This window comes from Excalfactoria chinensis, chromosome 12, assembly GCF_039878825.1.
Source record: "Excalfactoria chinensis isolate bCotChi1 chromosome 12, bCotChi1.hap2, whole genome shotgun sequence".
In the NCBI taxonomy this organism is placed as follows: domain Eukaryota; kingdom Metazoa; phylum Chordata; class Aves; order Galliformes; family Phasianidae; genus Excalfactoria; species Excalfactoria chinensis.
Window position 1 is genome coordinate 10,178,446 of NC_092836.1, and position 24,132 is coordinate 10,202,577.

Here is a 24,132-nt window from a genome sequence, read left to right on the forward strand (position 1 = left end):
TTCAACCAAGAGGCAGTGCGGTTTCCTCTTGGGCTGTGGGTTGCCAGAGGAAGGTTCTTGCCCTCAGAAATGGGGAGGCACCCTTTGCAAAGCAGATAATGCCAGCTTCACCAGGCAGCCGTGCCTTTACCTTCTCCTCCAAGCAAAGGAACCCACTGCTGAGCACGGTGACACCACACACCCGCTCCCACCGCTGCAATGCCCAGCAGCCCCCTCCTTCCAGCCGCCATGCGCCGCAGTTACACAGCTCCTGTTGCACAAAGGCAGCGATGCAGCGGCAGCAGAGGGATGGGGAGCTGGGAGCAATAGGAGGCACATGTGACCCAAACCAAACACAAACCCCAGCACGAGCACGGCTCTATCTACACAGCACGGGGAGAGGAACAATACCACGGCTGTGTCACAAGGAGATTACCATCAAAACGCAACTCGGCTTATGCACCAGCAGCACGCGGAGGGGAAGGAGAGAAAGCAGGAGTGTGGCTGCAGCATGGGAACACTGAACCCCAGCACGGCACTGCTGGGACAGGGCAGTCCTTTGCTTGATGCATTTCTACTTATTCATTGCTTCTATTTTAGGGAGCGGGTGTGAGAGCCAGAGGTCAGGCTGCTGTGCAAAGCAGGGCTAGAAAGCCCAAAAGGAGATTCCCAAATTAATTTAGGGAACTGTTACTCAGAACTGGAACGAGAACAAAGCCAGGCAGCGCTGGGGCACAGACAGATGACAGTCTGCAGAGCTCCTCGGAGACTTCTGCTCCCAAATACACGTCACCCCATCACAGTGCCCTGACAGCAGGAGGGGCTTGGTACAGTAAGACCTGCTTTAAGACATCAGCAGTGATTATAATCAACAGAAAAAGAGCAGGAAAGTTTAGCGAGTCTGCTTTCTTCTGTATGAAACGATTCAGGTTCCCGACAACATCTTGCACCAGAGAACCCAGTGGGGAGCAAGGGATGCATTGCAAGCACAGTCCCAAAATAGGAGCACCCCCAGTCTGGGAGAGCACACTCAGGGGAGGCAATCATCACTTTTGATAACACAAAGCAGGAGTGCTGAGCTGGAAAAACAAACCTTAAAAGGCAAAGACTGGACAGAGCATCCCCTGCTGCCCCCAGTGCTCATGCTGCATGCCTGGGTGTCCTGGGCAGGGCTGCAGCAGCACATTGAGAAAAGAATCCCTTTTCTTGCTCTGGGACTGCCCCAGCAGCTCTACAGCCTGGCAGGAGTGCTTTGAAATAGAGGTTAGGAGAGAAAACCTGCGGGAATGAAAATCCTCCTAGCTGACCCCGGGAAGGACAAGAGCAATGAGAACTAATAGGTCTTTATCTGCAATCTCTGCGAGTCACTCGCTGCTCTCAGTGATCGTGCACGGACTGAGCAGGACCCGGCTCCATCTTCAAACACATGAGCTGCCTTGCTGCCAGTAATTAGCCAAAGGGAGAGAGGAGAGAGATTATACAGAGGAGAGAAAAGCCCGCAGGCCACAGGAGAGCCAGTCTCACAATGCAGCGGCTGTATTTTTAGGTTCATCTGCCTGGGAAAAGCCTTGCAACAATAAGAGAAGGCTGGAGTTACCCAGTTAGGAGTTGCGCTATATATGCAATCATCTGTAGCAGGGCCAAGCTTTAACTCCTTTTTCCACCACACACAGCCCTTAGGAACAATTTTGCTGGGATCCCTCCCTCCTCCCCAGCGAGTGCAATCATTGTAAACCTTCTCCCTGGCTGGAGCCAAGCCCTGATGAAATCAGTGGCAAGCACTGAAGCTGCCCCCTCCAACCTCAATCACAGCATCAGGAATCTCTCCCATCTTCACAGCTCTCATTCCCCAGGGCACAGGCCAGAGATGCGCCCTGCCCCACACTGCCACAACCCCGAGGATTTTGACCTCTTATGTCCCAAGGCAAGGAGAGTGCTTCCCAGGAGGAAGTGCAGCACGCCCACTGCTGCTCCTGCAGCCACAGGGCCAATGACATGGAGACCACTTAACATTTTGCCCCCAGTTTCAAAGCATACAAGTCCAGACCAAGCTCCCAAAGGTCACCTTTCTACTTGGCTTCTATGTTCCAGACCAGGATTCTCACAGCAAACATCCCCAAAACCAACCTGGCTGGCAGAGGTCACCTCAGCCCATCAGGAGCAGAAGCGAACAAGAAGCTCAGCCACATGCCAGCTGCAAGCAGAAGTCCTCTTGCCACCAACAACACTCCATCGTCCAACCCACCACCAGTGCCCTAACACAAAGGCAGAGTGGATGCACCAGGAAGTTCCCTGTCTCTATCAGTGAATGGGAGCAGGAGGATTTCTGTGCTCCCAGCACAAGGAGAAAGCACCAGAGCTGCTGTAATCCAGCACAGATCCAGGCTGAGCTGAAATTCCCATTCTTCCACCTAGTTCCACTGCGAGCCTAGCACGATCACCAGCTCAGAGCACACACTGCTCATAGTTACAACTAAATAAAGCAGCCAGGGGACAACAAAACATCTCCACTTCTCCAAAAGAGGTTTCCCCAACCAAAGTCTAAGCTGTACCCAGTTCACCTTCCCCCTACAAGACCCCACAGCACACTGCAGAGCTGTGGGCTCAGCACAGCCCCACTGCTTGCCCAGGGCGGAGCTGAGCCACGAGCAGCCTGAGAGCTGGCAGAGCTGCGAGACAGGGAGAGGGGAAGCAAGCAGCGCCTGAAAGCGCTCCAACAGCAACAACACAAAGAGGGGAAACTCTGCTTTGAGAGGCTAACAGAGGTTTCATTCGCACGCAGGATGGGCTGGGAGCGTCCAATGAAAACAGCGAGGCACACGCATGCACAGAGCCTGAGGCTGCACCCGCACCCTGCTCCCGGGACCAGCACACCAGCACGATCCAGGGGTTCACCCAGACAACGTGGGCAAAGCCTGCTGTGCAGCATGGATCCGGCATGCCTAAGGGACACCAGCCAGGACAGAGTGCAGAGAGATGGGAGGACACGTGCGCTCCCCACTGCCAAAAGCCCACTCCCTGCTAACAAGAGCCGCTGGACGGTGGCCCCAATGGGTGACGTCAGCCTGCTGAGGGCAAGGAGCCGCGTGGCTCCGCAGCATGGCATGCACTGCCAAAAGCAAAGGGCTGTGGGCACCAAGGCAGTGCGCACCCACGAGGCTGTGCCACCAGGAGTCGTTCCTGTGTGCCCATGGGCACTGCCAGCATGCGGGTGGCAGCGGGTGAGGGCTGGTGGCAACATAAGCCTGGGCTCCCTGAGCCGTGCCAGGCTTGCCGACCCGCGGAGGCTCTCCCTTGGAGGCTGATCTCTTTGCCTGCCTTCCTGCCTTTCTCCTCCCCCATTTCTTCCTGATGACATCAGCCTGAAAAACAGGTTTTGAATACTCGCTGTCCTCTGGAGGGGCAAAGCCCCCCTCTCCCCCCCGACACTGTTAGGTGCCCCGTAGGTAGGAGCAAGTAGAACATCCCAGCCATGCACCAGCACTGCTGGCATCAGAAATGCCCGAGGAGGTGCTGGAGAAGCCAATTTTAAACATTCCAGAGGCCTCAGTGGCTGTAAGCACCCCCAGCACAGAGCACGGACAGGGGAGCTGTGCCCTCCCCGTGCCTGGGACAGAGCTCCAAGAGCCCCCATCCAGCCCAGCAAAGCCTTTCGGAGGCCACCGAGCTGCATTCCAACTGACAGAGAACATTATTCTGCGAAACATCTTGTGCACGAGCCAAGCTGCAAGATTATTTTTAAAACCCTGAAATATTTTTGGGTTTTCCTCTTCCCCTGTTGAAGCTAACAGTCTGCACAGGAAGACCGACGCAACCGCCTGTATATAAAAGTACTGCAGTACGCACAGAGCAAACAACTTACTGCCATTATAATTACCTTAGATGTTATCGGCGGCTCCGACAGGGTCGGCACTTGCTGGAGGAAACACGCTTTTCACATGGCACTGTGCAATCCTTCCCGCAGCCCCAGCAGCACCCGGCACGGTGTTGCCTGCACACAGCCAGGCAGCTCCTTCCCCGAGCACCGGGATCTGCCTCTCCTCTCGCAAGGGATTTACTTCTGCAAGGGCTTGAATATTTTGACACACAGGCAGTTGCTTAACCAAGCACATAAAGCAAAGGGACTCTCAGAGCTTCTACGATTACACCAACGCTTGGAGATTCGCCTGGACGGCGGCCAGAGGCCCCATATCACGGAGGATCAGACCCAGAGCACAACCGGCGTTTCTGCCGGGGATGGAGCAAGGCTGGAGCCGGTTCAGAGCGGGGATGCAGCCGACTTCCTGCTCACACAGCAGCACGGCTCCTCCTAACCCCTCGCATGCCGCAGCCCTACAACGCATGAATCACCCCGCACGGATGGCTCCCCACACCCGTGCGATTAACAAGGTTGTTGGGTTTAGGGTTAGTTTTTTTTTTTCCTCTCTTCAGTATAATTATACAAATTTTAATGCAATTAACTCCCCTGTATTTTGTACGTTAAGCAGTAGGCAACCAAAGGATGAGAGAGCCTTTTTTTGGCTCTGCGTTCCTGAAAATAATAGCGGATCGCAGAGAGGCCACATAGAGAAGGGTTTATCTGCACAGGACACAGGGAGAGCAGATGGAAAATGGGAAGACCCCCCCCTTCATCCCCCCAGGTACCTGCATGGAGGCCCAGCTCCAGTTCAGCCTCTTGCCCTGCCAGAAAGGAAAAGCAAATCAAGCAAATGGTCGGCGGTTACTCAACCCCAAAGCCGGGGTCATTAGCCAGATTAAAGTGCCCGAGCTCCGGCCAGCAGCTCGGATAGCAAAGTGCAGTTAAACGGCCCAAATTGGATTACTGCCGCTCCTCGGCCTCCGTGCCAAGTTGGCCAGTGGACGGTGGGAGGCGAGCGGCCGAGGGGAGGCTGGGGAGGAGGCCAGGCTGCTGCTTAGACCCCCAGATCCCAGCCCAGCAGCCATAATGCGCTCACAAGGGCACTTTCCCCAGCTAAAGCCCTCAGAACACAAAGCAATCCTCTTGGAAAAGGGGCCCACACGCTCCTCGTGCCCCAGCTCACAAATCCTGCCGGCTGACACACCGTGCAGCAGCCCGTGGGGCTGAGCTCAGTGGCCTGCATGGATGTGGTGGGTTTACAGGCTCGACACATGGACTGCAAGGAGAGGGTTTGCCAAGCTTTGGCTAAAGGGAAAAACAACTTCTGGATGTTTTAAGGCAGGATTTGAAATGGTGGCTTCCCTGTGGAACAAAGTCTGGGAGCAGAAGGATGCTGGGGAAGTGAGACCAAGGTGGGCACCAGCCAGCTCCCAGCAGGCCCCATGCACACAGTGTGCCCAAGATGAGGAATGCGAGGTGCCTGCCTGAAAACAGCATGAAACACATGGATATGGCTTCAGGTTCCTCCTCCACAGTGCACAGGAGCACCCCCAGGACTAAGACTGTGTCCTCCTGGCCAAGGCTGAAGGTCCAAAGCAGCACCAGATCTTGCGTTTCCACCATGAATCCACAATGGAGTGGGATGCCCACAGCACAGCCGGGGCACACCATGAAGGCAAAGAAGGAGGTGACTCCTCCAGCCCAGGTTTCACTGAGCAGCACAGCTCAGCTCTGCAAGGAGAAGGGCTGCAGCCCTGCCCAGTACCTGGCACCCTACAGGGCAACTCACCACCCAGAGCCAGCCCGGGACTCTCTGAGCCTCTACACAACACACACTGCCTAACAACACAGCGCACAGGGGACACTCGCAGAGCACAGGGCAGCAAACAAGGTCTCCATAGGCATAATCCCACCAGCTGTGCGCAACACGAGCTTGCGGAGAGCCAAGCAATCAGCAAGGACAGTATACGTGCCCCATGCCCACCTTCCCATTGCAGCGCAGAGAGGCGGCAGCTCTTCTGCGTAGCCAGGGCTGCCGAAGCCATCCTGCTGCCTGGAGACACGAGTGACGGCAGCACCCTGCACACAGACAAAGCCCAGCGGGATGCAGGTGGATGCTGCGGGCAGCGCTACCCGCTCACAGGAGCCTGGTGGTGCGAGCACTGCAGCACTGGGCTGCTCCACCACACATCTCAGCACTGCCTGCCGGCAAACGCTGCAGCTCCCGGGCAGCAACAAAGGCCCCGCCACGCACCGAGCCCGGAGAGCAATGCCTACAAGTAATGCCTACAAGTCTCCCTCATTAAGCCCAACCCGAGGTCCCTTCGCACAAGGGATGCTGAACGCAGCAAATCCCGGGGAGGAACCGCCTGGCCCCGCAGCTCCGTGCCAGCAACGCTGCAGCTGCCGGAGGAGGGAGCGGCCTCGCGGCACACAGCAGCGCGGCTCCATCACCCGCTGCCATCTCGGCAGCGCCCGGCCGAGTTCGGAGGAGTTTGTTTATGTGTCGCAGGGCCCTCTGCCTTCCGCAGGGCAGCGCTTTGTCTTCGCACAGTGAGCTACGTGCTCCACTCCAAACCTCACGCGTCTATAAAATAAAGAAGGGAAACCCTCGAGGCTCGCTGCGGAAGGGCTCCAGCTGCAAGCGGCCCCAATAAAACCCCACTAATCAACACAACACCACCAAAAACTTGCATTTCCAGAGCGTGGCAGAGCACAGATACCAACCATCTCCCACTGGGGACAGCGAGCCCAGCCACGGAATGTCATCGTGCAGCCTACAGGGATGCAGCCTGGCACACGCGGACCGGGATTCGTCCATCCATCCCTCTTTCATTCCTCTACCACGGATCCGGAGCCCAAACTTCCTCGCCACCCACACGGCCCCGTACTTCGGCATCCCTCCTCTCCCCACCTCGCAGCTCCCCCCAAGGAACGCGCTCCGGGCTCAGCCCCGCAGCTCCTCCACGTCCCCACCGCATTCGGTCATCGGTGTCTCGAGACAGAGACATCGCGCCGCTCGCTTTACCCCCTGAGTATATACAAAAGACCCTGAGATTGTTCAGGAAGCAATTAGCCGCCGTTCGGAGGAAAACGCTGTTTTCAAATGGATAACCTTTGATGTACTCAATAGCCTCGTCTCCTCTCTCTTTTTTTTTTTTCCTCCCCACTCTCACACAAAAGAAATAGAAGGAAAAAAAAAAACCCATTCCGGCTGGTTAATTGGCTCCGCTCGGCACGAAGCGATCTCCGCCCGAGGAGCGGCCCCGCGGCGCGGCTCTGCCCAACTTTTCTCCCCTCCGCGTCCCGCAGCCTACAGCAGGACCGGGAACACCCATCGGCGCGTTCGCAGAGCTGCTTTTGCGCCCGTCTTCCCCGAAACGCGGGGACGGGAGAGCGAACGAGTGAGGTTACTGCCTTTCTTTCCCCATCCATCTCCCCGCTAAGCAGTGACCTTCACGTCCAGCCCCGGCTACACGCCAACCAGCCCCCCCGCCCCGAGAGCAGGAGGAGGAAATCTCCCCTCCGGGAGGACGGATTTCGGGATCTATCCCAGCGCACCGCGGACCCGCTGCGGATCCTCCTCCCCGGAGCCGTGCGCGGGGATAGCCGGGCCCCCACCGCCTTCTCCGCCCGCAGCGGCCGCTCCGCTCCGCTCCGCACCCCCTCGGGCTCCGCGTCTCTCCGCCGAACTACGGCGCGACGCCAACGGGAACCGCTTCCCACGGCGGCTCTCAAGCACGACGCCGGCTGCCCTCCGAGCGGCTCTGCCCGATGGCCAAACGCACCCGCAGGATCCGCCCGCAGCCCCGCGCCGGCAGCCGGGGCACACCGAGCCCTGAAGCGTGCGGGGCGAGCCCAGCCCGCGCGGTGCCGCGCCCCGAGCTCCGGGCACGTAGAGGCGGTGCGGCACCGGGGGGACCCGCAGCCCCACGCCCGGCCCCGCCGCCCCCCGCTTCGGCCGCGGTTCTCTTTGATTTTCGGGCATAACGAGCCCATCGGATCCCAACCCCGAACGCCGATCGCTCGGCCGGACGCGTAAAGGCACGCGGCGAGGAGGAAAGTTGCAAGCGGGTTACTCACGGCTCGGCTCCGCGCTCGCCCCAGCCCTGCCTGCCATAACCGCATTCCAGCCGCGCCGCCGCCGGGCCCCGCCGCCGCTGCCTCTTCCTCCGCCTCCTCCTCCTCCTCCTCCGCCGTCGCCTCCTCCGTCTCCTCCTTCGCGCCCTCCCGTCGCCGCCCGGGGCTCCGCGGCTCCGCTCCCACCCGCCCGCCTCGCGCTGCCGCCGCTGCCCCGCATGAATGGGACGGCAGCGCGGGGCCCCGACGGAACGCCGCCCGCCGCGCGCCCCCGCCGCCGCGCGCACGCGCACGGCCGCGCCGCCGCCGCTGAAAGGAGGGAGGGGGCTGCACCGCCACGCTGAGCCTCCAGGGGGCGCCCGCGACGCTGCGGGGAGGCGAGAGGAGGGAGCCGGCCGGCCACGCCTCCTGCTCGCTCTTAAAAGGGCGATGGCCGGTGGGAGGTGGCTTAAAAGGGTCTGTGAGATGGGTGGGGTCGTTTGCGGGGGACACCTCGGGAAACGCCGCAGACACCCTCGCCAGGCCTCCAGCCGGCTTAGTGGGACGGACCCGGCTGCCCTGTACGCTCCAGAGACCCTACAGTCAAGAAAAATGCGGTGGGGACTGCAGCACCCCCAGCCCTCCATGGCTCAAAGCACCATATGCACTGGTCCGCACAAAACACATGGGCAGTACTACACCAATTTGTGCAAAACACTCATAGAAACCAATGGCAAGGAGGGGGACGTAGGGGAAATATCCCCCATGATCTACACTGAGGTGCCATATCCTGCTGCCCAACAGCCACCTCAGGCCCAGCCGCCATCTTGTGCCCCACCATCACTCAGTGCCCTCACAGGGACGCTCCCTCATGGCTCCCTGCCCAGAGGTCCCACACACAGTCCCTGCTCACCCAGCCCAGCCTGATCCAGTGTGGGGGCTCAAGCTGCCTCACACAGCACTGCCGATAAGGGCCGGACTTTGTGCTCAGAGCTGTCAGCTCAGCATCTTTCCGCTGGTGCTGCGTCCGCATAAAATTACCGAGGGGAAAAATAGTAAAAGCCATAAAAAAGACAAATGGGTGCCTTGAGTTGATTATTTCTTTTTAAAACACGCTCGGTGCCAGCCATTTTTATCACCATCGTTCTCCCCTTTTGTTTTCCCTCCCACCAGGCCATGGCTTCCTCATGCCACGCTTTCTCCACTGTCTGTCCTTGCATGTTTGTGGTAGGCCCTACAGAACGGACTGGCATCCATATGGGCTGGGATGTGGGCTTTTAAAAGGCAAATGGAGCTAAATAACATCTTCATAATCAGGGCTGCAGCTCCACTGATTTCACCAGAGGCACACGGGATATAAGTGGTGTGGAGATGGAGGGATGGCCAGTGATGCTCACTGCAGCATGGAGCCCATGATTTCTCCCCCCACGCTGGGACTGCAAGTCTGGGGAGCCCTCCAGCCATAGAAGTCTATGGCCCACCAAGATAGAACCACAGAATCACTGAGGTTTGAAAAGACCTCTACAGTCATCCAGTCCAACCCCAGCCCATCCCCACCAGGCCCACTGACCACAGTGCCACATATCTCCACAGTTCCTGAACACCTTCAGGAACGGTGACTCCACCACCTCCCTGGGCATTCTGTGCCAGTGCATCACCACCCTTTCTGATAAGAAACATTTCCTAGTATCCATCTTGAAAGATCACAGCCTCCAAAACCCAGCCTGCAGGCCATGGGGGTTTCCAGGCACAAGCACTGCAAAGGCAATAAACACAGACAGCTTGCTCACCCTGAGTGCAGCCAGCTAAATCTTTATCTCCACCAAATTGCACCACCAAGACACAACTTTGCCCTTTAGACTCAGAGGCACCGATGAAGTTTGGAGGTGCCAGCCATCAATTCTGTTGCAGGAACGCGTGGGCTCACCTTGTACGGACATGTAGAGATGCTCAGCCACATCCAGCACGTGTGCTTGCTTCTGCCTGTGCCAGCAGTTACGGGCATGTTCAGATCCTTACCCAGGTTGAAAGCGCTATTCAAGAATGCACGGAGACCTCCTTCAGCCTGGAGAGTGCAGAGGTCACTGCTGGGCCCTTGGGAATGGCAAGAGAGGGGGCAGAGAAGAAAAGAGGCCCTTAGAAGCTCTGGAGGGGGTAGAAAGGGAGGATGGAGTGGAAACCAGCTGGTTTGGATGGATGTGACAAAGTGCTCTTTACTTCCAACCCCACAGCACCTGTTAGGTCTTGCTTAAAGCCCACTAGATAACAAAGATGGCATCCCAAGACACGGACATGAGGTCTCTCTCAACCTAAAGGGGTTCTTTTCCTCAGTTTTTCTCTCATGCTTCCCCCCCTCCCCACCCCTGTTAGCATCTGTCATGTGGAGGCTGGGGGCTGTCACATCCCCTGGGACACCACATTGGTGCCTGCCATTCTCCCACCTCTTATTTGTGCACAGGCACACATGGGGCCCAGACTTAAAAGCTTTGGAGATGGAGGAGAAGAGAACAAATCAGCTCAGTCTGATGGCAGGGAAGTGGCTGGGGTTCGGATCATTTCCCCCAGACTGAAAGAAGTGGTTCTTTTCCTTTTTTTTTCTTTATTATTCCCTCCAAGAGACTAAATTTAGTGAATTCATTTCACATTAAAAACTTGTCAGGTATTCACATCCAAAGAGGCTGCTACTTGGGTCTCTCAGGGGAGTTACTGAGACAGCGAAACCTCTTAAACATATAAAGAGGAAGGGAGAGATATTCAGGCAATCTCCGACTGCTGCTTTTAAATCCTCTCTCTCTCGCAGGAGGGCTGCATGGGCACCTTGCTCTCATGGCCACTATCTCATGCTGCAGATGCAGGGAAGAGGGGATGGATTATCCCTTCCTCACTCCATGCACAGGGTGGGATCACGCAGCTCTCGATCCCCAGCTCAGCACCAGCAGAAAGAGAGCTGGAATGATTTGCTTTTGCTGATAGGAAGAGTGATGGATGGTCAAAGCAGTGATGAGTGAAACAGAGGTGGAAGAGCTCAAAAAAGAGCCCTGGCAACAATGTCACCTGCACACCTCCTGCCACCCAAGAAGCTCCAGACCCATCAATGTCACCTGGGAGCAGGTGGGTCCTCCGGGGGTTGCTAGCAGAATGAGGGCTGGCCATAGAACTGTGGTTACCAGTTACAGCTTTATTACTGCTGAAACATTTTAGCAATCAGGGTAACTCGCCTACAGTTTCTAACAGTTAACACAGCATATTGGTTGGACCAGATGATCTCCGTGGTCTTTCTCCAACCTTAATGGTTATAAAATGGCATTGGTGATGCTAAACATATTACCAGAGGTCAGGAGCAGGGGGTGCCAGTCACAGAGAGGAATACAAACAAGCAAGAAACACCAGGAGCCCCACACCAAGAGCTCAGTGCAGAGACCAGGAGCAAGGCAGGGGTTAAGCCAAGGTGGGAACAAGCCTCAGTTTGCGGTGACCCATTGAGCTTGTGGACCTCCTATGGCCATTCTGATGTGCCCAGAGGGCATGGGAACACGCTTGTCACTCAGGGCTTTTCCCAAGAGCCCAGACACCTCACCCCTGCAGCAGGATCCTCATTAGCACAGAAAGCCTGGTCCTGCCTCTGTTGGCTCTGTAATTGCTCTGCTCCCCGCCCCCAGCATTGTGCATCCTCAACCCCCTGGGGCTGACAAACCTCCAGGGACTGACAGCCGCTGCTCCATCCCGCCCTGAGGACAGCTGGCTTGAGTGGCACCTCAAAGGCACTCCACATTTCAGAGCTCGGCAGGGTGCTGGGCGGAAGGTTTTCAGGAAGAAGATGACTTCGTTCTCAGCTGGACCAAAACCACAAAGGTTATGGGTTCGGCTGGCTCCTTTCTCATTGTGCTAAAAGCATGTGGCTGACTCTGCACTTCTTAAGCAGAACTTTGACCAAAATTACATTTACAGACAATCTGTTCTCGGTGTGTCTGGTGCACTTCCCTACGTTACCGAAGAGACCGAGGGGCATTTTGTTCTCTAAAAGCAGCCTGACAACTACTTTGTAAAAAGAAACTAATTGGGAGAGGATTAGATCGCCAAAGAGAGCCAGAATAGATGGGGAAGTTGTTCCGCTCAGCTCACCGGGTTAATCCAGTCCAACTGAGTGGTGAGGGGCTATAAATAAGCAGCTAAATTTGTGATTCTTCAACCATTTCTGACTGCTAAAAATTTCCCTTTGGGAACGCAGCCTTCTACACAGGTCTTCAAGCACAAATCATCTCCCCTGCTCACTTCCCATAGACCATCTGAAATGGTTCCCCAAGAGTCTGCAACCACAGGTTTAAACCCTCCGTGCGTGCAGGGATAAATTCAATGCCTTCATCCCACAGTGCACATCTCTGCTGTTAGATGTGCGCAGAACAGCCTGCAACACAAATCTGGCCTTTGATACTCAACCTCTGTAGATCTGCTCAGTCCCAGCACATCCTCTGGAAGTGGAGGGGCCTCAAGAAGAGATCAGTTCTGCACAGATGCCGGCAATGGGGCTTTTTTTTCCTCCTCCTATCCTCACAGACATCACTGCTAATAAAGAAGCGGGGAGCAGAAAGCCTGGGCAGACAGGCTGGGGAGGCAGCGTGGTGCCCAAACAGAGGGTTTGTCAAAGTTTTCCAGGAGGCGTCAGCAGCTCTTTAAGCTTCTTGACAGCCAGGATAACAAAATGTGTCTGCAGAGCTCTGGGGATCCAGACTGAAATTAAAATGGGTAATGAATAAAGCCATTTTTCAGGGAAACGCAGCTGCAAATGCAGGCAAGGCCAGCAGGCAAAAAGCACTGGAGAGGTACTTGGGGAAGGGACCCAGGGTGGCATGGGGGCTGTTGTTCCTCCTATCCCATGGTGAGGAGGACACTTTGCTGCCTGCTTTTATCCTGTGCCTGCTGCTACGGACACCCTCCGGATCTGCAGGTGCCCTCAAAGCATTGCTAACAAACAGAGCCTTCCTCCACCCTGCTGTGCTTATGTTCATTGAAATGGGGAATTTTCTATCAGCACTGCCATTAATTACAGTGAGAGGCTCCCTGCAACCAGAGCTGGGAAGTAAGAGGTCGGCCGGGCTTAGTGGGACACCTCAACGGAGGGAGTGAGATCCAGAGAAAGAAAGGTCTGGGAGCACCCCAAGTTCCCCACATAGGCACCAGTCCCTCACACAGCACTTCCCCGGGTTGGAAGGAGCCCTGCAGAGGCCCCTCGACCATACCTTCATGGGTGAGCTTCTTCCTGGCTCCTCCACCCCTTTGCCTGCGACTCACAACAGCGCTTAATTAGCAGGAAGCCCAATGCAGACACCTGTCAACTCCTGGGAGACAACCAGCATTTCACGTTAGCTACCCCGGGGCTGTTCGGCAGGAACAGCTCTCTCTCTGTATTGATATTCCTTCATCTCAGCCTATTTTCCAAGCCGTCAAGCTGCCATCTCCCACGGCCCAGGGAGAAAGGCCTCATGTCCACCAGTTCCTGGACTCCGGTCCCACCTTTGCAGCTGCTGACGAACCACTTTGTGCTTCCACCCGGCAGCCGGAGGGCTCCCTGCTAAGCAAATCAGACATCCCTTGATGAATCACATCCAGGCTTCCCTGCACAGCGGGAACCAAAAGCAGACAGGCCTGACTTCGTGTCGGGGCAACTTTGAAGGGAAGAAAGAAAGTCGCTTCCAGACTTCACTGCTCTGCAGAGAGTCTGAGAGGCACCGCACTGTGACACCTGCCCAGCACCGGGGATGCGGTGCCACTGTCTCATCTGTTACTGTGCAGGGACCCCCCCACCCCATTAGAACACACAGCAACAGTTGGACAGAGATACCCCGGGGAGATCATGCAGCTGCAGTGATTCGTTGCAGCCTGCAAAAGGGTGCAGTGTGATCATCAGCATGTTTAGTGCCACCAGGCATCCAGTGACTCAGCTGTACGTCATGGCCAGATGCAGCAGGTTCTGTGGCATTTTACCTGGTGGGAGCAAAGGTTTGCTGTCAGTCTTGCAGAGGCAGAAGAAGGAAAGACAAATCATCCCAACGCTGCCCCTCACCCCTGTTAATTGCAGCAGATGTTGACTCTAAAACCTAATGGTTGAGGATAACACAGGTCAGGACTCACCACCTTGGCTGGCCTGCCAAGCTGGAATCATCTCTCCTGAGGGTATTTAGACCTCCCTCTATCCCCTGTGTTGCAGCCCCCACACTGCTGCTCACTCCCACCCCCCCTATTCCCTCCCTGGCCAGGGCCAGCTGAGTGCTCTTTTTGCAGAGCAAATTCACCTCCTCCCTCCCCTTCAGGATGACTCTGTCTCATCTCCCAATTCCCAAAGGCTTTCTGTGTCTCCACAATTGCCAGGAAGAGAGCTGCTGTGCTCAGTGTGCCGCACGGACACGGGGTCATGCGATGGTCTAATAGCATCCCTCTTCCATTTCATGCTCAGGGAGAAGACAGAACATGGTGATTATGACCAGATGATGCATCAGCAAGACTAAAACTCAGGTCACTGTTCTCCCCGTCACCTCCTTTTGGGAAAGGAGCAGGGAAAAGGCACCCCTTTGGGTTTGGCTGAGTTCACATCTGCCAGAGCTGCTCCCCTATCCATGTACCATCTCCCAGGCTGGCTGCTCCCCCAGCATTCAAGTCAGGAGAGCGATCAGCACCAAACCCTCTGGCAGCTGAGAAATTCATCTCCATCACATGGGACAAGTGGGCAGCCACGAGACGCCAAGGAGTCCCTTCGCCTTCTCCAGTGCCCATGTAAAATTTAAATGGACAAGGAAGAAGCTGCTGTAAATAATGCATCTGTGGTGCACTACACGGCTTACAGAGCACATATTCATTGTCTAGTCTTATTTAAAGAAACTCAGCCCTGCCTGCATCATTAAAAATGTATCCTGGTTTCAGCTTCACCCCTTGTACACTCACCGCTGCGAAGCAGGTGGCTCGGTGGCTGTTTTCGTGCCTTCCCACTCTCAGCTGCTCCTGGGCAGCCCCATGCTGGTATGAGCGAGGCCTCTGGGTCACATGAAAAATTCACATGCTTGGCATCAGGAGTTTCACATCCTTTTACTCCTCGCCCCTCCCTCACACCTGGGCCTGGGCTGGCAGCCCAACTCAGGACTCGCTCTCTGCATTGCCTCCAGACACCAGCAGTGTCCTCTGAGCTCGTAAACGATGCTAATGAGAGCGGCTCAGCTCCACTGCAGCCAAAGCATAAATCCCACCACCACATTCCCATCCTGCTCTTAAGAGCACCATCTCCTGGCACTGCACCACCCAAGATGCTCTGCACCATATGCATATCCCACAGGGGAAGAGTTGCTTTGGTTCCCTCCACTCAGCACCAAGCAGGGTGAGAGTCATGCACTGGTGCTGGGCAGCAGCTCACAGCCATTCCGCCACCTCCCTCTCTGGACCATTGTAGTTCTCCCCAGCACCTCCGCCTTGCTCACACCCTGCAGCTCTGCTCCCAGCACTATGTGTGGTGGTTTGCTGGCTCCTGGCAGGCATTCAATAGTCAGGCAGCCCCAAGCAGCTCCCAGGACAGACAGGCCACCTGCTCAGGGTGCCCCCAGCATGAGACAGAGCACAGGCACCTCCAGACACCCACCACCAGCACCAGGCATGCAGGTGGTTTCAACCCCTCCAGTCTCCCCTCAATGGACCACATGCCTGCATCCAGCTGAGTTCTCTGCATCCCCACCGAGGAGCTCCTTCCAGAGACACTGTGAGAAAACCTGGGAGATAACACATGCCTGCGACATTAGCAATTAAGGAGCATTAATTATAATAATAATAATTATCACAAAATAGCATTTTTATGGCACAATATTATGCTGAAGGATTTACAACATACTGAATCATGAAGTTCGTAATTAAAGTTATTTTAGTTTCTAATTCTGTTTTAGTTCTATTCAATAAAAGATATGATAAATATACCTTAAAAAAAAAAAAAGCAGAAACCATTACTTAAGTCAATTTGCCTATACAGGGATGTTATATTGCAGCACACAGATCCCCTGAGAAGCATCACAAACTTTGCTGAGGATGAAGCGTCCAGCACTGTGAAATACAAAGCAGCAGCTCCCGGCAGCAGAGCATCCAAGCTTCAGTTTCACACCCATGATCCATCCTGAGGGCTGTTGTTGGCTTCTTTTGGTCTTGTTTTTGTTTTTTAAGTCACTATGTTGGCCTGTCTGGTCCAACCCCCTGCAATGAACAGGGTTACCCACAGCTCCATCAGGAGCTCAGAGCCCATCCAGTCTGACCTTGGCTGTCTCCAGGGATGGGGCACCACCACCTCTTGTGCCAGTGCCTCACCACCTTATTGTAAAACAATACACCTTACATCCAGTCTAAATCTCTTCAGTCTGAAACAGCTTCAGCTCCAACTATCTCACTGGCTTCAAGTCATGCACCTGTAACAGTGGGTATGAAAGAAAGAGAAAAGAGCCTCAAATCCAACCTCAAGTTACTTGGAGACTTGATGTTTTGATGAACGTTCATCACCACAGTAAGGATGCCAACCTGCCAGCCTCTCTGGGCCTGGATAGGCAAGGCAGCCCCTGCTGCCAGTGACTTAATTTCTTCATCGTTAATTTAAGTGCTTCTGTACCCACTGCTGCCCACTGAGGTCTCCCAAACACGGATTATCTACCTTGGTGCAGGAAGCATTACAAGTGAACCGGGAGCCGCTGTGCCCTGGCACACTGACATCCTGTAAATGATGGCTGCTTTGGGAGGCAAGAGGAGCAGTGCTGGTTCCCAGAACAGCAGCAGATCTGCTGACAGGAGATGCGGGCACAGGCTGTCCTAGACAGAGAGGAACCCAGCTTCTGGCCGGGGAGACAGAAGTCCCCAAAAAGCAAAGCAGGAATGGTGAGGCGCGCATACGAGGGAAGGGGCTCTAACTAAAAGGCACCTAAATTACCAGCAGGGCCTTTAATTGATTGATTCTGGGAGAGCGATTTCTAAATTATATCCTGACGTGTTCACAGCAATCAATAAATGCATTAAGCGGAGGAGCCTGCGAGCCCTCTGCTTGTGTAGCTCTCTGCCATCCTCACAGACACGCTACAGTGCCAGGCAGCTCCCTGAAATGCCTGTCCCTTCCCAGTCACCGCAGAGCTCTGTGCTTCCACTGCAGCCCGGTGCTCCTCTTGTCCCAACCCCAGACTGATCAGATCTGTGAAAACAAGAAAGGCGCAGAACCATCCTCTCATGATGGATACACACCAGAAGCCCTGACAAGCCCAGCTGTCAGGGTATTGCAGGATGGCAGACTGAAGGAGGGGTTTAGTGCTCTTCGGAAGGGCTTTAGTGATTCAAAGCAACAGCCCAGAAGTTCCCTCTCTCTATACATGCTTCCCTGGCAAACCCCCACTACCCAAATGGAGAGCTGGGAGCTGGAAGAACAAAAGCGACTCCAGGCAGTGCAGCCTGTTGATTAAAAAGAAAAGTTTACAAGATGATGAGTGAAAGACAGTTAATGATGCATGGTACTGTTAGTGGCAGGGAAAATGCTCCAAATTGAAGTCCTCAAATATGAAAAGAATCAGTGTTTAATAAGACAGTTAATGTATGTTATTTAAATGTCACTTCATTATTAAAAGTGTATATTTTTTGAGGTCTAATAACCATGTAATTGAGGCATCTTTTCTATGGTTAAACCTTGGCAAATATGTTTTTCATAATTAGCCAGTATTTATTTAACATGCAATAACCATCCCATTAAATTTAATGACTTCAATTAATAGGTACAGAGGGGCCTTTTTTAATGTCAATATGTATTTTTAACGCCAGCTCGCAGCGCGGTGCCGCAAGGCAGCTCAGCTACCTGTTGGTCACCAGGACGGGCAGGATGCCGCGCTCCTTAGCACTGCTGGTGGCACAGGAACTGCAGGGCACAAGGAGAGTGATGCCAGAGGCACTGCTGGGCCCTGGCCCTGCCCATGTGCTTCTCACCCAGGCACGAGGCTGAAGGGTGAATTTTGCTGCTGGAGGCAGCTTGGAAAGGCTCAAGCTGGTATAACCTCAGGCTGAGACTCACAGCCTAAATAAGCAAAGAGTCCAGGGTAAATTAACTCCTTTAACAAACCATCAGTACGGAGTTATTAACCAGCTTGTAATAAAAGCACAGCACGAGGCTGCGTGCGCTGCAATCCATCTGGGCTCTGGGCTACAAAAACCCATGAGATTACAGAGAGAATCTCCATTCTGGTGTGCTGTCAGACCCCATTGCCCCAGCACCTCCCAGGCCCCCAAACACCTCTCCCCTGCATCCTATGGGCTGCCTCCTGCCCTGCCCCAGCCCCCACAGACACCCCTCTCCCACTGCCTGCTCACAGAGGACTTAAGCTCACCAAGTGCCTGCCAACCACAGACCCCGGCCCATCAGCAGCCGCCGAGCGCTTTTTCATTTTCTCCTTATTGCATTTTGAACATTTGTTCAATAAGAATAAAATCAGAGGAATTAAACCCTCGCCCAACACGGGGCACCTGTTTTGATAAAGATTAAACCTGCACTGGGAGGCAAGCGGCAGCTTCCAGCCACAGCACAGAGCTGAGAGACATTGCATTTCTGAGCACAGACCCGAACCCAATCTGCAAGATGCCTGAGGATGCAAGTGGGGACAAAGCAAGCATCTCCCCACCTTGCACACTGCCAAGTGCAACCAGAAACAGGAGCAAAACCCTCAGAAAGCAATCGCTGCCCACAAGAAGCAGTGCAGTAGAAATAGAATCTTCCAACCATTCAGGTTGGAAAAGCACTCTACGATCACCAGGTCATCCAACCCACCCCACCATGCCCACAGCCACGTCCCTCAGTGCCACGTCTCCACGGTGCTTCAACACCTCCAGGGGTGCTGACTCCAGCACTCCCAGGGCAGCCTGTGCCAATGCGTTACTACTCCTTCTAAGAAGAAATGTTTCCTAATATCCAACCTGAACATCCCTGGTGCAACTTGAGGCCATCAACTCCTGTTCTATCACTGTTACCTGCAAGCAGAACCTGACCCCCATCTCACCACCACCTCCTTCCAGGACATTGTTAAGAGGGATAAGCTCTCCCCGACCCTCCTCTTCTCCAGACTGAACAACCCCAGTTCCCTGAGCTGCTCCCCATAAGCTCTGTGCTCCAGACCCTTCACAACTTCCATGCCCTCAGCATGCTGCTCCAGCAGAGCCATAGCAGCCAGCCCCATGGCACTCCCTGGGCACATTGCACCGCAGCTCAGCAGAGCCATGCAATTTGTGTTGCAGAGAGAGGTGCGACCACCACCACGGCACCCGCAGCCTGCACTGCTTGGGGCCCAGCAAACCCAGGGGTCTCCGTGCTCCTCGTGCAGACCTTTCACCACCTCCACATCCCTCCTTTGTGGGCTCGAGCAGTTTTACGCCTGATATCGAGGTGCTGGAGGAGCATCGCTCTGTTAAGCCTCAGTCTACACAAGGACGCAGCCCCGTTCCGAGCGGAGCTGAGCGCCCTGCAGCCCCGGGAGCGGAGCCAGGGCTGCCGGGGAAGGAGCAGAACGCGGAGTCACAGTGCCACCTCGTGCTGCCTGCATGAAGGTCCCAGCCAGAAGGCGCAGGGACTCAAAGCCACGTCCCCACTCGTGATTTTTCCACCCAGCCCGCAGCTCTGTGGGTGGCACAGCTGTGAGACAAGCGAGAAAGGCGCACAGCTTGTCCCCGTGTCATCGCATCCCTTCACACCATGATGGGGGGCTGCACAGCAAACACCACATTGACCCCACGGACACGGGGCTGTTCCCGGTCAAAAGCAACGGAGGGGAGAAATCTGTTTGGCAAATTACCACGAGCACCGAATGCCCCTTCTTATCAAGGCTGGACGGGTATTCAATTTTCTCTTCAAACGCCTGCCTTCTGAAATGGTAATAGAATTTCAAATCTAGGGGAAAAGGGAGGGGAAAAACTGAATATGCGAGGATTAACAATGAGAGAGAGAGAGACAAAGGAAGAAATGATACCAAAAATACAGTGGGAGCCTTTTGCAGGGATTAATTGAATACAAATATAAAGAGAAAATCAACAGTCTCGTGCTCAGGAGTGGGGAGAAAAGGGATATTTCCTGAGTTTAATTAACCTCTTTTTGCCAGGAACAATTAGGAGGAGGGGGAAGGGAGGGAGGGGAGAGCAAAGACTCCTAATTGTTTCGGCTTCCAGCGGATCATTACGGAGCAGGCAGGGTCAGGGTCCGCCCACGGGGGTCTGGGGGCTGCGTGGGTCCAGCTGCCCACGTGCCAGCATTGTGCACATCAATAACTGTTTGTTGGCCTCACGAGTGGCTGGGAGGAGCCGTGGTGCCCGGATGGCACAGGCTGGAGGCGGCCAAAGGGAAACATCCCTTCCTGGCAGCAGGGCAGTGCAGGGCATCACAGGCAACCAGTTGGTGGCCGGGGGTGACTGCAAGAAGCCCCTCCATTCCCATTGCTCTGGAATGCCATGAGGCATGGGGTGAGGATGGGCTACAGGCCAGCCTGAACCTGGGACAGGAGATTAATAAGTTCAACCCAACACCAGTAAATGTTTGTTTAGCAAAGCTGGCTCCTTATCTGTCCAGAAATAGATTGCGAAATTATTCAAGAGTCTTCAGTGTAAATTATTCTTACTATAAGGATTGTTTAAATTGCAAACTGGGAATATTACGGTGAAGTGTACAAGGTATGCAGTAAATTATGGAACCAATTTGTGTAATTTATAAATTGAGTTACATAAATTAGCCACCCAACATACAGCATGAATGTCAAGTTGTATACTCAATTGTCACAATAACAGCTCAGCATCAGATTAACTCGAGGATTAATCTAGACAGTACAAAGTCTGGATATTACAAATAAATATAAATATCAAATTGTGTACCAACAGCTGAAGTTATTGGCATTAATAAAACACAAACACTCAATCACTTACGGAGCATAAAAAGGAGGCAGAGCAGCATCAGTTTGCATGGAGAGCCTCAGAGTGCTTTAGGAAAGGCAGAAGCTACCTGAGCCTACTCCAAACATCCACATCTCACCCCTGGGGTGCAGCAGAACCTCCATCCAACTCCAAGGGGTTACAAAATCACCAGTGAGTCTGCAGGTAAGAAGTTTAGACTAAGAGCACCTTAGTGGCACTCACTGCCCAGCTCTGCCCTCCTCCCCCACCACTACTCACTAATTCAAGTTCTTGGGTCTTGGAAGAGCCTTAGGAAATGAGAACCAAAGGTGCTATTTCTTTCACAGTCAAAAGTATATTTCTACCACTCCTCTTCCTTGAGCATTTCCTCTCCTGCTCCCAAAAACTCAGACTCAGCACGAGCAAGACAACACTGGGCCGGACACAGCCTTCTTGGACATCGTGAAATGAAAGGTTCCGTTCTTGCAGTCTTCAGGTAGAGCCTTTATCAAAGCTGAAAGCCTCGGAAGGTTTTTTGGGGGGATGAAGGATTTGTAGAGCTGTGGAATAACAAGAGGAGATGTTACAGCCCAGTTTATAAATTGCTTACCCTCAAACAGAAGGCTGGGTGAAATAACGCCTTTGGACCAAAGAGAAGAGGCTCTCTCTGCATGGCCACAGGGCCAGGAGCTGGGCTGGGCCACATCATACTTTTGGCCCCACTGTCCACATTCACAGTGAACGGTGAAGGCTTCTGACTTCAGGAATCTTTTACCTTGTACTCCTCATGAAAATCTAATTTTCTTTGGAGCTGAGAATGGCAGAATTCTGCCTCCTGAGATGAACTGTGATCGTATCATCACCTCCTTGCCCAGGAGGGCTGGAAGGTCTGTAGTGTTACAGCATCAACTTTCACTCCCAGTGTCTCAAAAGCGAGCTCAAGCCCAGTTCTCTCTAAGTACAACTTACTAAAAACCTCTGGAGTTAATAGGTGGGTTTGGTTTTTCCCTGAGAGGTTTTGTAAGGTCAGACCTCCCCAGCAGACCCACGAGGTAAGCACCAGTGGGCAGTGAGTATGGCTGTGCTCAGAAGGATGATGTAAGATTGGCTTAACATCAAGGCAAGCACATTGGCCTCATTTTCCTGTGCAATTCCTTGCACTGCTGATTGGAGTTTTTCTTCTGTTTTTCCCAAAATTATGCTTTGAAACACCTGGCCCATCAGTCACAAAGTGAAAACAAACATCTCTTCCTCCCGATGCCACACTTGTATGCTGTCACCTTGAGATCAGATTCCTACCATCTACCTGGATCTAACCCCTTCACTGGCTGAAAACAGCCTTCAGCAAAACTACTTGAGTTCTGTATCAGCAACAAGCAGTGCAAGACCACCTGCAGCCTCCAGAAAGGACTTACGTTTTGTTCTTGGAGGAGCTGAAGTACCAGACCCTGCTGTCTGAGGGTGCTTCCAAGAAGATTATCGGCTTAGGCGCTGCAGCTGAATCTCTCTTCTCTGTCTGTCTGCAGTCTGAATTGCGACCCTTTCTTTCAGTCCGTTTTCCTGGCACCGGGAAGGTGAGGCCCGCTGCTGGCACTGAGCTTCCATGGCTGGGTTTCATTAGGATGGTGGGGAAAGCAGCCACGAAGTATATGAAATACATTACTGCGGGTATTCAATTTTCTAAACTGCCCGTCAGCCTGTGAACACTTACTTCAGCACACCAAAGGCGCTGTATAAAACAATAAGAACGCAGCAGAGAAATCAACAGCTGAAATTCACCCCACAGCACCACGCAAGCACCAGATTAAGTTGGGAATAGACCCAGCACCCAGGTATGCCTGCTATCAGCTTGCACACTGCTTGGAGCCCAAGGTGCCAGCGGCAGAGCCGTGTCTGTGAGCAGCACCAACCCCACAAGAAAGCAGCTCTGGAAACCTGTGGCGTGAAGCAGACACCAGGCTGAGGCTACGTGCAACGCCCGGCATCAGACGCACAGCACTGAGCCACCTAATCCAATAAATTGCAATCCAAGGAAGTTATCACAGGCTGGCAACAGCACACTGGAAGCCGAGGAGAAGAGGGAAAAACACACGATACAAAGAAGGCTTGCAAAAGAAAAATAAGTAAATAAGGATTAAGGGGACTACCAAGGCTATTTCATTGAAGCAGCCCATAAAGAGCAATTTCTCTGCCTTTAGTGAGCTTTTATTTTTGCTGATATGATTTAAGCTAAATCCTGAACCGGCGTTTCCCCCCGGCTTGTTAAAGGCGCGAAGCTTCCTCGCAGTCAGCAGTGAGACTGCAGCAGCTGAAAGCCCACTGAAAGAAAAGGGAGGAATTAATATTTTAAAAGCCACACGCGCTCAGTGCTCCATCAAATGGCACAAACTCAAATCTCTCCCTTGGTTCAACTGCTCGGAGGGGGAAATGCACGGCAGCACTGGCAGAGTTCCTGTTTACTTGTTTTATGACGGTTGTAACGAGGAACCCATTAAATTAATAGCTGTGCTTTATTTTTAATGTTATGTTTAGCTAATCCTGACTTACAGTGGCACTCCCCATTCATAGAAAATAAAAATCAAACTGGCTTTGTCGATGGACTCCATCACCCACAGAATGGATGCAGAAGGATGTGCGTGCAGTCGTAGGAGGGAAAAAATAACACCCTTTCATTCTTGCTGACGTCCCTCAGCTGGTGCCCATTATAGAAATTAGCTCAGGCAGTTCGAGAACTAAATAATACAAAACTGATCTAAAGCTGTAAGAAAAATAATGGCCAGTTGGAGCCCTTCCAACACCTTGGTGAGAGCCCAACACCAAAGAAGGGACCCTCGTGCCCACACCTGCACGGCCTCAGCAGGTGGATGCTTGACTCACAGCGTGAATGCTGAGGTTATCCATGGTACAGGAGGGTATTCCACCACCTGTAGGGCTTAAATTACCCGTTCGCATCCTTCAGAGTACGTACACAGGTTAATGATGCGCCTGGGTCAAAACATACCTAAACACACAGGTTCAGAGGAGGGCAGCTGCCTCAGAGCAGGTCCAGCCCCAGCGAAACGAGTCCTCAGTGATACAGAAAAAAAAACACTTGAAAAGAACAACAACAGGAAAACCCCCGAAGGATTCTGAGTTTCCAGCATGATGCCCAGGATGCCAAGGCCTTGTCACTGTTCCTACCCTACTCTGATTCATACTCTGCAGTCTGGGTGACTCGGTAATCCTTCCCAGTGATGATAACATTTTTAATATAGAAGAAAATAGGAAATGCACTGAACCACATGCACCAGTTTGCCATAAATGTTAGCAGTAGGAGACAGCAG

The 24,132-nt window shown here is 53.6% G+C and overlaps 1 protein-coding gene across 2 annotated transcripts in view; it reads right to left on the minus strand.

Annotated features, from left to right (window-relative positions):
* The window catches only part of PLXNA1 (plexin A1), a 92,239-nt gene extending 84,184 nt beyond the window's left edge, over positions 1 to 8,055 (minus strand). The window contains exon 1 of one of the 2 annotated variants that reach the window (XM_072347837.1): positions 7,922 to 8,055. The gene's annotated coding sequence lies outside the window, so the exon portion shown is untranslated. Of the gene's footprint in view, positions 1 to 3,856; positions 3,997 to 7,921 lie in introns of those variants that run through there. The other variant, XM_072347839.1, reaches the window with a different exon arrangement.
* Between the last annotated feature and the right edge of the window lie 16,077 nt (positions 8,056 to 24,132).